The following is a 16,693-nucleotide window of genomic DNA, read 5'->3' as shown; positions in this document are numbered from 1 at the left end:
GAGGCAAGTGTTGTGAAAGTGTTTTCGAGAGGTGAAGTCAAAGGAGAAAAGAGTAGGTGTTTTCTGCAACCCAAGATTGGGGCAATCAAGTGCAGTGTCGAAGGAGGCGTGAAACGAAGCTAAACAAGGATTTCTTTTTAAAGAAGCTGGAGTTAGCGATTCCTCTGCATGGAAAAAATGACGCTATTACAGGCAACGCAAAGGGCGTGGTCGGCATGCAGGGGGAGGGACAGTTTTAGAACAAAAAGGGGACAGCAGGACGGGGAGAGCGGAGCCACGAGTGGTTGAGGATGCTAGGGATGCCGTGAGCAAGGAGGAGGCCGCCATATCAGACAGAGGGCAGCGTCGTAGGAGGAGGGGCCGTTTTCGCATGCGGGTGATGCCGCCAATAGTGCATGGTATGCAGGGAGTTTGAATTGGAGAGAAGAAGGGCTGCCAAGAGCGCCGTTTGCAGATGAGCAGGGTCGTGAGCAAGGGTGATAGGCTGCTTGTTGGGTATGCACGAAGGGCATGTGATCAAAGGGAGGAAATGTGTGCCATAAATCATGAGAGTATAGCGTCACAATTGTAGCCTGATATCAAGCCGCCACATAGGCTGTCATGACACCGTCGATGAGAGCTTTGAGAGAGAGACTTAGAGAGAGAGAGAGAGAGAGAGAGAGAGAGAGAGAGAGAGAGTCGATTGGCTACAGGAAACAGCAAGGTTCTTGAAGCGGATGAAGCATTGGCTTCTCTGGCTGAACGAAAGAGAGAGACAGAGAGAGAAGAGAGGGGGGCCCTGACCACAACGGCTTGAATGCCTTTCGCAAGAACAAACGGCAGGGACAGGGGCGTGGGGGATTGGTGCCCTCGTCAGCGCACGGCAATTTTTTTGGTAGCCAATCTAGATCTCCACGTAGGTTGGGACGTGGCTGCCACTTGGACTGAGAGTCCAATTTCTAGAAAAAGCTGCCTATGTGAAGCCCGAGAACTCAAGCCGTGCAACACCGAGTTCCTCGAGCTTGCAATTGTGCGTGACTCCATCGACAATCCGTGCTCTCTGAACACCGGCTCCACGGGCGGTTGTTTCTCCCGGCTCTTGCAACATGAGGAGAGCGGCTATGTCGAAGATCGATGCAAGTGATGCTATTGCGAGAGCTCGTAGGCTGGACAAGTTCTATGTTCGAAGGGAGACCAATGAGGTATGAAACAGATTATTGAGAGATGAAATGGTGTGGATTATTGTGGATGTGGGAATGTGTGTGTGTGTGTGTGTGTGTGTGTGTGAGAGAGAGAGAGAGAGAGAGAGAGAGAGAGAGAAAGAGAGAGAGAGAGGGATGAAATGAAATGTTAACTTAGACTTCAACAGGCCACCAAATTGCTTTGGCTAATTGCTTTGTGATACAGTTAAGTGGCAAATTGGGTGTGTACAACACATGTTGTGTGTGTGTGTGTGTGTGTGTGTGTGTGTGTGAGTGAGAGAGAGAGAGAGAGAGAGAGAGAGAGAGAGAGATGAAATGAAATGATCCTTTAACGCCTTCAAAGGCCAAAGTGGCTTGAGATGAATTGTATTGTTCTGTTAACATTTTCCATGGTGGAATTGTCTTCTGATGTGGACTAACTAACTTCATCTCATAAAGTCTTCAAAATGCAATAGTGACAACTTATGAGACCCAAAACGGTTAGAGGTTGTGCATGTGCAAAAACACACATGTACATGCGTACTCATGCTTAAACACATATATGCATAATCATACACACGCATAAACTTTGCACATACTGTGTGCATAAATATGCATCAACCTTTGTTACGAGACTGGGCACCCTCCTGTTGTAGTGGTTAACTGCAATTGGGATAGCAGGGCGTAATGGTTAATTATGTGCTGTCTATTTATTTTACTAATTGAGTTGATGATGATTTTGTAGAGTGGAATGCGGGGAGTTGATGAAGAGGCGACGGCAATTATTCTTGGCCATTTTATAGTTGCACAGTATCTTAGAATCTCATTTCAATAAGCCACTATGGCTCTGTAAATATTTGTAATGGGAACTCCCCTTATGGGTCATGCAAGAACTAATGAGCTTCATTCATTTACAAAAGTGAAGTGGTTGTAAAAGAGGGGCCTCAATTTTTGGCACCTCAAACTCAAAAATAATATATTAAATACCAACTCCACAAGAGAGGTGCCCGTGGAGAGTTTGGGGTTAGATTTAGGCATTTCTCTTGCAGATTCTCTTCTCTACTCTCTTAAGCTATGGTTATTTTGTTGTGTACTCTCTAATCTAGTCTCCATCTCTTACACATCTCTTACACCTCCTTACAAGCTTGTCTATATCAATTCTCTGTTTACTGTGTGTGTGTGTCATAGTCTAGGTGAGTGTGTGTGCTTGGAAATTGGAAGAAGAGGTGGACAGTTTGATGGTGATGACTTGAAAGCTTATGTTGAGTACTTTAAGCGGTCGATCTCCCCCTCTTCTCCCAACAGTGGTATCAGAGCCTCAGGTTCGAGGATTAATCGGCACCAGATTTCAGTTTTAAGAAGGAGTTTTCTCTAATCGACAAAACCCCAATTGCAATTCATCGACTTTGCAATTCAAGGATTCAAGGGTTCGTGGAAATTCGAAGTATAATTGATCGAGTTCACAGAAGAAAAACTCGATTGTTAATTGGTGGCTAATCGGCAATCAATTTTCAATTTCGGCTTCAAGACGATCAAGAACGGGTATGTTCAACGGTTAAATTTAAGCACTCGCTAAGCTTGCGTATACATGAAGATACGGACGAGAACAATCTGCGAGAACACCCTCCTGCACACAAGAAAAGCTAAATGTCAACCTCATCAAAAGCTGCAGAAAATACTGTCAAAAGTATTGGCTTAGTTTATGCATCAATTCTTGCTTTTGTCTTGTAGCCTGGAAAACTTCTAGAGGTCGCCATCTCAATTTTTTTTGGCTTGAGTTGTTCTTCCACAGAATCCCATGCAAACTTAAAAGTTAAAGTTAACTTCAAAGACTTAAAGTTAAGCTCAAAGAGGTATTTCAGTGGTCAGCCGTCCATTTCATCTTCAAGCTTAATAACCTTTAAAGAAGACAAACACCCTTTCAATATCCTCAACACTTTGGCTTTGGACACAATTAGTAAGCCTTGCACCCCTTGGTCGGCACCACTACAAACACAACCGTAAAAATCACATACTCCGCCTTCATTAAGAATTCTTGGGCCGCCAACCTTTAAAAAAAAATAAAAAAAAATAAAAATCTTCGGCTGTCTTTCGGGATTGCTGATTGCCATTGCTTTTGAGATACGGGAGATCGGGTGCCACGAAATTCAACTGGCTCGGTGACACACCGTCGGACTGTCTATTCTCTGGCAATTTCCTAGCGCATCGCCATTCTGGATTGGACGCCACCGCTCTTTTTCAGCTAAGTACATTACATTTCTGTTATTTATTTTATTTTATTCCGCATATTACATCTGTGAATATCACCAAATAGCCTTTTTAAGCATTACCATTTAATTATTTATTCTTTTTAAGAAAAAGAAAGAAAAAAAAGAGAAAAAAAATAAAAAAAAAGAGAAAAAAAAGAAAAAAAAGAAAAAAGAAAAAGAAAAGCACGCAATCATGGCACATCTTCCTCATGCACCCACGATTGCAGAGAAACTTCAAAATTTGCAGCAGTCACTCACATATGAACGCATGCGAAGGCAAGAACTTGAAGATAAATTATTACATTCTGCACGCACGAAATCTGCACCGGCACCCAAGAAAAACAAAATTAGTAGAAAAGCCTTCACTTTCAAAGATTTTGATGGCACTAAAGATGCTAGCACCGTTCTAGCATGGGTTAGTCAGTTAGATGACTACTTTCATGATGAAGACTTTCCCGAGCGTGAAATGGTAAAGTGTGCATCCAATCATCTCACTAGCAGCGCTGCATTGTGGTGGAACGCCACCAAACAACATGGAAGAAGACCACGCACCTGGAATGCATTCAAAAAAGTGTTTTTACCCCAATTTTTGCCAACACAGTACAAAGCTAAAGCACGACGTCAATGGGATTTAATTCGACAGGGTAGAAATGAAGATGTACACGGTTACACTGACCGTTTTTGGAATTGTCTAATTCAATTGCAAGCTATTGAACATGTTAGTCGCAGAAAATTGAAGCGAAAGTACATATCAGGCTTGGCACTACAAATTAGAGCTGAGGTAGATATGTTCGAACCAGATTCTCTGTCAAAGGCCATTAACTTGGCTCTCAACGCAGAAAAGAAGAAAGGTGGACATTCCTCTCACACTGATCAACCTGCTAATACTAACCGCAACAAGAGACCTCCTTTCTCTCCTAACTCTGACAGAAGCAAACACCAAAGTCGTACCTTTTTCAAAAGACAAAGATTTGACAATCCTCCTGCCACTGCTCAACCTCATACGAGCAACAACCACAACAACACTCAGCAACAAGGCGACCAACATCCTTTCAACCAGCGTTTTCCTCCAAATTCTAATGGTAACAAAAAGGTGAAGTGTTTTAAATGCTTTCAGTATGGTCACTATGCAGATAAGTGCCCAAATGGTCATGCTAAGGGCAATGGTCAATCCAATGGCCATTCAAATGGAGTCAACAGGAATTCAAGTAAAAAACCCTTCAACAACAATAGCCCCAACGGAGCTACTCTTAACCTCATCGAAGATGCTACACCCGACGACAATGAAGTGGAAGTTAACTACGGTGAGGGATATGATCCTGATTATGATAACGATGACAACCCATCCTCAGGTACTCCTATATCTCCTCACACTTTGTTTAAAGTGCAAGGCACTGTTAAGGGTGAAAATGTCACCATTTTGCTAGATGATGGTAGTAGCCATGATTTCATTTCCACACGATTGGCACAACAACTATCACTCTCTGAAATTTCATCACCCCACAAGGTCAAAACTGTTTTTAATAATCAACGTTTTAATTGTAAAACTCAAGTCACTGTTGAAGTTTGCATTGGTGAATTTACACAAGCACGTACATTTTTGGTAGCACCATTGCATGGACTCGATATGATTTTGGGAATGCCATTTCGTCATGAATTTGACCCGTTGATTAATTATAAAACACGTACAATGTCTCTCACTCATAATAATAAAAAATTCTCCATCCAAGCAACACTGGCACATCAAAAATTTCCACTCCTCTCTCACACTCAAGCCAAACGAGCAATTCGAAAACAGGGGAAAACATATCCAGTATTGGTAAATCAAATTTCTGTTGAAACTAAAACTTCACGTAACTACACACACGATGAATTTCTCTCACAATTTAAAGATTGTTTCATGCATGATCTCCCACCTGGAATTCCACCATCACGCCCAGAAGACCACCAAATTGACATCATACCGGGTAGTGAACCTCCTTGTAGAGCACCTTATTGTGTAAATCCTACCGAACACAGGAAAATACAAACTCAAATCACTGATTGACTTGACCGAGGTCTAATCCGACCTAGTAGTTCACCATACGGAGCTCCAGTACTTCTTGTCAAGAAGAAAAATAGAACCTTTCGTATGTGTATCGACTACAGGGCTTTAAATAAGATCACTATCAAGAATAGGTTTCCTATTCCTAGAGTGGATGATCTACTAGACAAATTGAAAGGGGCAAACATCTTTAGCAAAATCGACCTTAAATCAGGATATCACCAAGTCAAAATGTTTGAACATGATGTCTACAAAACTGCTTTCAGAACACAAACTGGGCACTATGAATTTCTTGTCATGCCATTTGGTTTGACAAATGCACCAGCTACATTCACACGCATGATGAATCGAATTTTCATTGACCATCAAGATTTTGTGATTGTATTTTTTGATGACATTTTGGTATTCAGTAAATCTGAAGAAGACCATAAGCAACATTTAACACGTGTATTTGATCTGCTTGCACAAAATCACTTGTATTTGAATCCTGAAAAGAGTTCATTTTTCCAATCTGAAATTGAATATTTGGGACATATTGTATCGGGTAAAGGAATTCATGTCGATCCAAAGAAAATTGAAACCATTCAATCCTGGCCTAGACCCAAAAACTTGCATGAGCTACGATCTTTTCTTGGTCTTTGCAGCTATTACAGGAAATTTGTTCGTAATTTTGCTTACAAAGAACATTATTTGACTCTCTTGTTGAAGAAAAACACGCCTTATGAATGGACTGATTTGCAAGAAAGATCATTTAATGCACTTAAACATGCTTTGACTAATGCACCTGTATTGCAATTGCCTGATTTTGAACGACCATTCTTTGTGGTAGTCACTGATGCTAGTGGTAAAGGTATCGGTGCAGTCCTTATGCAAGATAACCATCCCATTGCTTTCGAAAGTCGTAAATTCAAACCGTCTGAAATAAAGTTCAGTACTTATGATAAAGAATTGACTGCTGTGGTACATGCATTGAAAATCTGGAAACACTATGTAATGAGTACTGACTTGATCATTAAAACTGATCAACAAAGTATCAAATATTTACTTTCTCAGCCTATAATAGATGATAGACATATTAAGTGGGCCGCTTTTATTCAAAGTTTTCAGCCCAACATTCAATACCAACCTGGTAAAGAAAACGTTGTAGCCGATGCTTTGAGTAGACGACCCTCACTTAATCATCTATCAACCATTACGGGAACTTCATTTGACACTATGTATGACACTTATGCACATGACGATGACTTCAAAACGACATGGTTGCACATGCTTGATAATTCTGTACACACATTTCTTGAATACACTATTCAAGAAAACTTCCTTTATTTCAAACAAAAATTGTGTGTGGCTAAATCTTTTTGTACATTAATTATTGAAGAATTGCACGAACCACCTTATGCTGGACATAGAGGATTTGCTGCAACTTTTCAAAATTTATGTCGTGATTTCTATTGGCCTGCTATGAGAATGGATGTTAAACAGTATGTGTCAACTTGTTTGATTTGTCAAAAAATCAAAGCAGCTACAGGTAAGAAATTGGGACTTTTACACCCTCTCCCCATTCCTGAAAGACCTTGGGAACATATTTCCATGGATTTTGTTACTGGTTTCCCACTCACAATGCACAAACATGACATGATATGGACTATTATTGATCGTTTCTCTAAACAAGCGTATTTTGTTCCGTGTAAGAAAACACTCACAGCACATCAAGCTGCAATTTTGTTTCTGAAGACTGTTTTTCCACATCATGGTTTGCCTAAAGTGATTATTTCCGATCGAGACTCAAAATTTTGTAGTGCTTTTTGGACTACTGTATTTGAAAATCTTGGCACTACACTTGACTTTACTTCTACATTTCATCCTGAATCTAATGGTCAAACCGAAGTCACCAACCGCACTATTATTGACTTGTTGAAGGCTTATGTTTCCTCTCAACCTAAGAAATGGGATGACTACCTACATATTTTGCCATTTGCATACAACAACACCACTCACACTGCCACGGGTACATCTCCCTTTGAAATTGTATACGGTCACTCACTTCCTACTTATGCTTCACGTCTTTCTAATGTTGTGCCTGCCGCTGATGATTTCACTACCGACTTTCATGATATTTATGCAAGTGTGCATTCTGCCATTAAACACTCACAAGAACTTTACACCAAGCATGCTAACAAGCACCGCAAGGCACACCAATTCAAAGAAGGTGATCATGTTTTACTTCGCATCGAAAAACGAAGGATCAAAAGTGTTGATACTAATGTCTTTGTTAAGCTTGCTCCTCGTTTTTATGGACCTTTCAAAATTTCAGCTGTCATTAATGATGTTTCTTTTCGTTTAGAATTACCTGCACATTGGCACATTCACAATGCATTTCACATTAGTCTTTTACGACCATTCAGAGGACCCCTACCTACACACCACATTTACGAAGACCCACCTTCACTTGTAGACCAAGAAGAGCAACTCATCCCTGACAAAATAGTTGACCATGAGACCACCACTACACGCACTGGAATGGTTTATAACCGTTACCTTTTGACTTTCAAGGGCCACCCTAGAGAGGATGCCAAATGGATGCCTGAAAAGTTTTTTCGCAACTTTCCCAACCTTCTCCACACTTTCCATCACTCACGGTCCAGTTGATTTCTCTATTGAGCAATTGAGGACAATTGCTATCCCTGGTGGGAGGGATGTTACGAGACTGGGCACCCTCCTGTTGTAGTGGTTAACTGCAATTGGGATAGCTGGGCGTAATGGTTAATTATGTGCTGTCTATTTATTTTACTAATTGAGTTGATGATGATTTTGTAGAGTGGAATGCGGGGAGTTGATGAAGAGGCGACGGAAATTATTCTTGGCCATTTTATAGTTGCACAGTATCTTAGAATCTCATTTCAATAAGCCACTATGGCTCTGTAAATATTTGTAGTGGGAACTCCCCTTATGGGTCATGCAAGAACTAATGAGCTTCACTCATTTACAAAAGTGAAGTGGTTGTAAAAGAGGGGCCTCAATTTTGGCACCTCAAACTCAAAAATAATATATTAAATACCAACTCCACAAGAGAGGTGCCGTGGAGTTTGGGGCTAGATTTAGGCCTTTCTCTTGCAGATTCTCTTCTCTACTCTCTTAAGCTATGGTTATTTTGCTGTGTACTCTCTAATCTAGTCTCCATCTCTTACACATCTCTTACACATCTCTTACACCTCCTTACAAGCTTGTCTATATCAATTCTCTGTTTACTGTGTGTGTGTGTCATAGTCTAGGTGAGTGTGTGTACTTGGAAATTGGAAGAAGAGGTGGACAGTTTGATGGTGATGGCTTGAAAGCTTATGTTGAGTACTTTAAGCAGTCGATCTCCCCCTCTTCTCCCAACAACCTTGCACAAGCATGTGTAAGTTTATTCAAATACGCATGCTCATTATGTATGCATGCGTCTATGCACATGTATGTCTATCTTTACGCATTTTTAGGTCTTATATACACAAGCATAAACATACTTAAATATGCATGATCATCGTGCATACATTATGCAAGAACATGCATTTTAGGTTTGTTCAAATATGCATGCTCATAATGTGTGTGAGTGTCGATGTACGATGATGTTTGTGCACGTGTATGCATGTGTAGGTTTGCTCAAATATGCATGTTCACATGATTATGCACGTTATGTTTATGCATGTGTATGCTTAGACATGTTTACACCTATCCACATGCATGTTCATATTGTACACATGTTTATGCACGTGTACATATATGCATGTTCACATGATTATGCATGTCTGTTTCTGCATGTGTATGCTTACACATGTTTACGCCTATGCACATGCATGTTCGTACTGTACACATGATTATGCATGTTTAAGTCTATTCCCATGTAGGTTCAAGCATGTGTAGGCCTAGCTAGCCTTGTGTGTCTATTCATGAGCCAAGGTTTATGCATGTCCATATTGTACACATGATTATGCACGTGTACGTTTATGCATGCTCACATGATTATGCATGTGTATGCCTACACATGTTTACGCCTATGCACAATGATTGTTTGTACTGTACACATGATTATGCACGTTCAAGTTTATGCATGTTTAAGTCTATGCCCATGTAGGTTCAAGCATGTGTAGGCCTAGCTAGCCTTATGTGTCTATCCATGAGCCAAGGTTTATGGATGTTCATACTGTACACATGATTATGCACGTTTATGCATGCTCACATGATTATGCATGTGTATGCTTACACATATTTACGCCTATGCACATGCATGTTCGTATTGTACACATGATGATGCACGTTTACGTCTATTCCCATGTAGGTTCTAGCATGTGTAGGCCTAGCTAGCCTTGTGTGTCTATTCATGAGCCAAGGTTTATGCATGTGTAAGGTTTATTCATCGGATTTTTAATTGGTGTAGTACAAGGAGCTTGTTTATTCCACCTTGAATCGGAAGATATTCTATTGCAAACTCGTAGCATGTCAGGACCTACGACCAGGCATTGTCGGCATATTGGGCAGGAAGAGTATGTACGCCACCTCCCTAGAGAGCATGGTCTCGTTGTGGAAATACCCGACCAAGTTCTTTCAACCCATCTATTTCACACAACTCCAAGCTAGCCCATGTCTTCATCCTCGATTACGTGGAGTGCAAGAAAGGGAAGAGAGAAGAACGACCCATCAATGAAGGTAAGAGTTGGAATCTTATTCAAGCTTCTTCTCGCATGTATGATGTGCATTACACATTTCTTTGACAATTAGGTTCGGTGGTTTTAGTTCACTTGGTCACCCCTCCTCACGCACAAAATATGCATTACTCAAGTCTCTCCCTCTCTCTCTCTCTCTCTCTCTCTCTCTCTCTACATCACACATGCATAGCTCTCGAAAGACACTCCCCAAGAATTACTCAAGTTTCTCTCTCTCTCTCTCTCTCTCTCTCTCTCTCATCACACATACTGTGCTTTCATGAGTAAAAGTCACAACTTAAGCATTACTGCAAGAATGGCACAATGAAACTCTCAAACATCACAACTTAAGCATTACTGCAATAATGGTACAATGAAATGTTACAAAATATTTGGTGTTGCCGTTTTGGATTTCTTATCCAATTTGGCTTGCATGGACACTTTGCATTGTTTTTCCGGTGTGGAAAGGGATGCACAGATCTCCCTTGCTGTCTTTTAGAAGATCTTTTCTCAATAAACGGCTTTGCTCTCCTTAAGCTATTGCCAAAACCATCCTCCATAGTGGAAAATGCTTCCATGTCATGTTGTCCTTGACCAAATTCACTTGGGCCAATGTGCCTTAGTCCATAGCTTGCTTCCTTAACGAGTGCTTTGTCTCCTCCCACAGTCACTAACAATTCCTCAAAGATTTGCCGAAGTGGTTGAATGCTCACCTGGGTTGTCGAAGAATCAATGTGCTCGTGCTCCCCTTCTTCCATGGGTGCACACACGCTAGTAGGAGGGGACTCCCCACTAGAGAAGGCCTCCATTCTCCCTCTTGGTTGCCTGTCCAATTACCATGATTTGTATATGTCCATGCATTGCTTCACAAGTGAGTCTTGGTGTCTCCTTTCATTAGCATGACCTTAATTTGATGCTTGCATATGTTACCTTGTTCAGCCCACTTACAAGTGCAACACGCCCATTCACAATCAGCGTTGAATACCGTGTACTCTTGGCCAAGGGACGAAATACTTTCCACCAAAGCCACCCCTTTGGAGGTATCCACCACGAAGGTGACATGCCCATCTGGTATCTGAAATGCCCGTTGGTAGGAGTTCTCAACAACCATCTCTATGGAATTGTTGCGCCTCAATCCATTGTCCTTCAATTGTTGAAGGAACCAATAGTGGGGAAAGCAACTAGTGGTGAGCTTGTGTAGGAGCCAATCTACACGCCGAGCCACAAGCCTTCTTGTGGCGCCAAGGAACTTAGACTTTAATTGCCCATGATATGCCTCGATGGACCATTTGTATCTTGGCCAGCATGAGGAAAATTGCGTGTTGCCTGCACCCACATTTCTGTCCAAGGAAGGGGGGGGGGGGGGGGGGGGTTAAGAGTCAATGGAATAAGCATAGGGATTCATGAGATATGTGTGACGACATTGTCTCACCTATCATGGACTCCCAATATGTCTTAAGGTACATGATGAATTCATTATCTTGGCTATATTGGTTGTAGAAGGACTTGAACATCATCTTTGCTTCCTCTTTGGTGACCTCCTCCGTCGATGTACATGGCCCTACATATTCATAATTGCCCCCAAAGCCCGAAATATCTCTGCTCTTTTTGGCCAATCCTTGACCTTTCTAATAAGATGTTTTAGCCAACATTGTTGACATGCCACAAACAAAGTAGAATAGGTTGATGGAATACAACTCTTCTTAACAAAACACTCACTAACTTTTGTAAGTGCATGCATCAATGTAGTCATTCATGACATAAATCATAAAGATTTATACCTTAGAGCAGGTATCTCTTGCTCTGCATCATCAACCATAAATGCTCCAGGCTCCCAAGACTTGTGGTGGTCAAGCATACAGTTCCTGAAGTAGGTCAACTAGGTTCGAGTGCTTTCAAAGGTGGCTGAAGATGTTAGGACCCATGTAATGGGTACACCATTGTGATGGCTATCAAACACAAGGATAGTGTAGAGATTGAACTGCAATAAACATTAGGACATGCTTAAGAAATTTCCATCATGACAAACAAGCACGCGATGCAAGAGAGGAAAACCAAACAACGCAGGAGACAAGGTATGCTACCTTGTATTTATTGGTGTGGAAGGTTGCATCCATTGCAAGGAGATTTGCATTGCCGTGTTTCAAACAAATTTCTCTTTGCCATGGAGTTTGTATTCCCAACACAAAGTCCAAGGAGTTCTTTTCATCCTGATGTTGGTATACAAAAACATTCCCCTTGTTCTCCATGCACCATCTCCTCACACTCTCAGCATCATTGTCATGCCATTGATATTCATCAATGGAGAGATTTTCGCCGATATTAAGGACATCTTTTATGCTCAAAAAATCATCCCTAACCATGGAGTACGTAGGATCCATAGTTGTTTGTGTGTGCAGTGCTTGAATGTGCTTTTCTATAACTTGTTGAGCTGAGAATCCACAAAACAACATGTTTGAAACCCAAACTTTCTTATGCATAGATATCCAAGGAGAGAACTTTGAGGAATCACCATCATGAGAAGATTCATGGCATACCTCATCATCACCATTCGTGTGATAGGGATGAATGTACGAAATGACACCCACATCTGGCTCGTTTGCCAATCTCTTAACTTGGAAGTGACATTGACAACCTCGCAAAACCATGCCTTTATTACGTGGTGGGTGCGTGTTCTTTTTGCTATTTGATGGGCCCTGTGAGGATGCTTCGTTACCATCTCCATCTATCACACATTTTCGTGTATGAGGTGCCGACGATGATGACTTTGGACCAAATTCACACCAAAACCTATCATGAGGAACACAAGATCTCCTAATTGTATTGCAATAACCCATCATAACAATGTGATTAGAGGTTGATTGAAGTTGGAGATACACTTACACTTTTCGCTCAATCCATGTGTCGTCAGTGATGTATTTACGTTGTTCCGATGTACGCCTATGGTGCGTGGTAATCTTGAAAGACGTTGGAAAATCCTCTAACTTTTCCTCGTCAACTACAAAATCATTCACTCGTAACCACGAAATTTGAGCTTCGCGCATTATGCGATACTTGGATTTCTCGTTGTATATATGCAACCATTGTAGTGATGTAGAATTAAAGATACCGTGGTTAGGAATTTGTACATTCATCTTGGATCGAGAGGTTGGGAGTGACGGATTTGGCACTTCCAAATCACATCAACATCCACATAGTGTGGATGTGGAGGGAGAGAGAGAGAGGGAGACCCAAGGTTGCCTAAGCCATTTTTGACAATGTGATTTCTTTCTTGTGTCTGTGTGGGTGTGGGTGTGTGTGTGATAGAGGTGTTGGGGGGTGGTGTCATTTCCAATTTTTTTTATTTTGGGCATGTTCAACCAATTGTGTACTCAATGAACACTAACACAAGACACGTGTGTGTGTGTGTGTGAACTTTTTTGGGAGGAGGGGAGGGGGGAGAGAGAGAGAGAGAGAGAGAGAGAGTCAAATTTAAGTCCCGCTGAGCCTATTGTCATTAATTTTTTGTTTTTTTGCTTGGATTGCCTTTAAAGTAATATAATAAGGTTGGTACTCCTGACTCCTGACTCCAAAGAGGGAAGGCAATGGCAACGACAACCGAATCAAGACATTCTGCTGACGTAATCCTTACTTTGGCGCATGCCATGCTGGAGCTGGTTGCAAAGCTTGCGTGGACGCCACCTAGACTTTGAGTCAAATTTCTAGACAGAGCCCCGGAGTTTTGCATGCACGTGACACAGATAGGGCATGAGGGGGAGTTGAAGGTCGCCACTTACAGAACAGGGGAGGCCATAAGCTGTAGAGGGGTGTGGGTTGCCAACGCCAGAGGGCAAGGCCAAGGGCTGGAGATTGTATGATAGAGGGCTGCCAAGATGCATGAACAAGAGGCTGTTGAGTAATGCATGAAAGAAGGAGGCGTCGTAGTCTTTGAAGGGGCTGTCCACCAGTGCAAGGAAGAGAAGGTTGTGGTCTGCAGTAGAGTGGGAAAGAGGAGGTGCAATTACAAAGAGTTGGGGGCTTCTGGGTGTTGAGAGCCGCGAGCTAGGGGGCCGCCACAAGAAGAGAGCAAATCAAGCTGTTGTATGTCACCAAGGAGCCAAGCGTCAGCCACTATTGCAATTAGAAGAGGCAATGGGTGATTGGAGGGTCCTTAGGCAGTACCGAGGGGGGAAAAAGCTGCACTTTGTAGGCCGATAAGGGGTCAAAAAGGGAGCTTTAGGCAAGGTACCAAGCTGCCAATAGGGGTGCGCCATCCACCACAGGAGAAGGGGAAGGAGGCAAACTGGTCGAGCTCTCCCGCTTGTAGTCCACCAGAGATTGGCCGAATGCTACACTAAAGATAGACGTTTTTGATATATTTTCATCATTGTACACTCTTAAAGATAGTCGAGTCAGCATACTCATAGAATACATATCTTACTATTTTCACAAATATTACCATTTTCTCCCTTGCTCTCATGCCCCTATGTATGTTGTGTATGTGATAGATTTTGGTGCAAGGTTGACTGTATAGATGCTCTGCATCTAGACGTAGTGTATGTCAGTGATCTCAAAGGGTTCGTGGGTATCTAATGTGCTGCATATGCAAGCCTATGACAAAGTTGGAGCCTTCTACAGATTATGTAAGAGTGAATGGTTGACAGTTTGTTTTGTGTGAATTACCTTGGGGGAAGGGCTTAGAGTGTTCTCAAGCGTCGAATTTCGAAGCTATGGTTACATGTTCTATGGCGTAATATGTGTATTCGGGATTGGTTGGGTACGTGCATGGTTCAATAGTCGTTTATAGATTAGGAGTCTTTGTGTGTGTTTACTAGGGTTAGGGGTGTTGTGGAGACGGTGAGCTATAGAGAGGCATTTGACTTATGTGCTGGGTGTTTTCCCATTTCCCCCTTTCCATCTTGTGGTGCCCCCACTGAGGATCACACTCATCGCTTAAGTGATGGCGTGGTTCAATAACATGTTGCTAGAGTGAGTTAGTGTTCTCAGGTGAGCAAGATGCTGAAGATTGGATGTCAGATGTGGAGCTTTGGATGTTGTCGATGCAGATGGTGATCGACAAAGCCAAGTCAAGGTTTGTGCCGCCGGTGATGCGAGGGAAGGCCAAAGCTTCGCTAGAAGGGTTAGACGCTCCTAATCGGCAATCATGGCAGATGGTTTATCCAAGATTTCAAGCAGAGGATTTTGCTTGTAGAAGTGGATGCAAGATTGAAGGTCTTGAAGCAAGATGTAAGTGGTGAGTTTTCAACCTTTCTAAATCAATTTGAAGATATCTGGCAACAATTAGAAGCTGCTACCCAGTCCCGAGGCAACGACTGCTTGAAATTAGAGAGATTTTTGGAGTGCTTACATCCCAAGATTCGAGAAAAGGTGGAGTTTGGTGGTGTAGAGGCCTATGAGGATGCACTATACATCTCTAAAGTGAAGAATAAAAAGTTAAAGAAGAAGTTGTAGATGGGTTTGCTTAAACCTAGTGATTATACTTTTGTTTCGATGCCCTTACAACATACAGAGCATATAAAAGCCATTCACGATTGCCAACATGCAGCAGTTACAAGTTCTCCATGGGTAATCTCTATTCCGTGTTGTGTTTCATTGGTGCCCCCTATGTGTTATATATCCATGCCTACAAAGGAGGATCTCATCAATGAGGATGAAGGGTGCATAAACAAAAATATGCATGAAGAAGAGACAGAAGATGCCGTTGGTTCTAAAGTGTTGATAAAGGGTAAAGATCATCATGTGGTAGAGGAGGTCTAGTCAACTATGCAAGTGTCAGAGGTTCCAAATGTAGAAGCAGGTACAAAGCTGGAAGTTGCTCAAGTAGTCGAGGCAAAAGCGAAGGATGTCCAAGACCAAGGGGGTGGGCAAGCCTACTCCTCACATCAGCATAAAGACAAAGATGCAGATACAGAGTCAGTTTATGGTGAGGAGATAATTGACAATTCTCTCCTACTTGACGAGGAGGTAGGTGATGAGTTTCACTCCCACTATAAGAGGAGTTGTCTATAACTGCTAACATTGCCGAGGAAAAACAAAGGAAAAAGGAGAGAGAAAAAAAGGAGAGAGAAAAATTTGTGTGGGCGGCAATAACCGCGGCTATGAACGCGATAGTGGTTTATCAGTAATCAACGTGGTAATAGTCGCGACAATATACCCTCTGCTATTATCACGACCTTTGCCGCTGCTATTATCGTGTATATTATCGCTAAACGCCAGTTCAAAAAAAAGGTGCTCATTTGGGCCACCCAAATTTGGGTGGCCCAAATGAGCACCTTTATTTTTTACCTGCATAAAACAATAAGACATCAATTGTTTTTTGGAAGAGTATAAAAAATACCAAAGAACTGAAATTGAATTTACTTTACCTTGACAATTAAAAATATGGAAGATCAACTATTTAAAAAAGTTATAATAAAAAGTAAATAGTTGTATATACAACGTGCCATATTGGGACTTTACGAAAGTTTTGACAAAACATTTTTTTATCTAATCCTTGTCGTCGTCCAGAGGCACGTATGTTGGATCATTTTGACTCTACATAAACCCAAACCAAATTAG

General features: G+C 41.8%; 3 pseudogenes; 2 read left to right on the top strand and 1 right to left on the bottom strand.

The window, feature by feature from the left end:
- Positions 1 to 415: 415 nt before the first annotated feature.
- On the top strand, positions 416 to 10,512 carry LOC147423225 (uncharacterized; annotated as a pseudogene).
- A 4-nt stretch (positions 10,513 to 10,516) lies between these two features.
- Positions 10,517 to 12,972, bottom strand: LOC147423224 (uncharacterized; annotated as a pseudogene).
- Positions 12,973 to 13,719: 747 nt separating this feature from the next.
- LOC147423223 (uncharacterized) lies at positions 13,720 to 15,892 on the top strand (annotated as a pseudogene).
- Positions 15,893 to 16,693: the final 801 nt, after the last annotated feature.

The sequence above is a fragment of the Adiantum capillus-veneris genome, chromosome 26 (genome assembly GCF_014529385.1).
Source record: "Adiantum capillus-veneris isolate H3 chromosome 26, ASM1452938v2, whole genome shotgun sequence".
NCBI lineage: Eukaryota > Viridiplantae > Streptophyta > Polypodiopsida > Polypodiales > Pteridaceae > Adiantum > Adiantum capillus-veneris.
The sequence above is the reverse complement of the archived record's forward strand: the minus strand, read 5'-3'. Positions and strand labels throughout refer to the sequence as shown.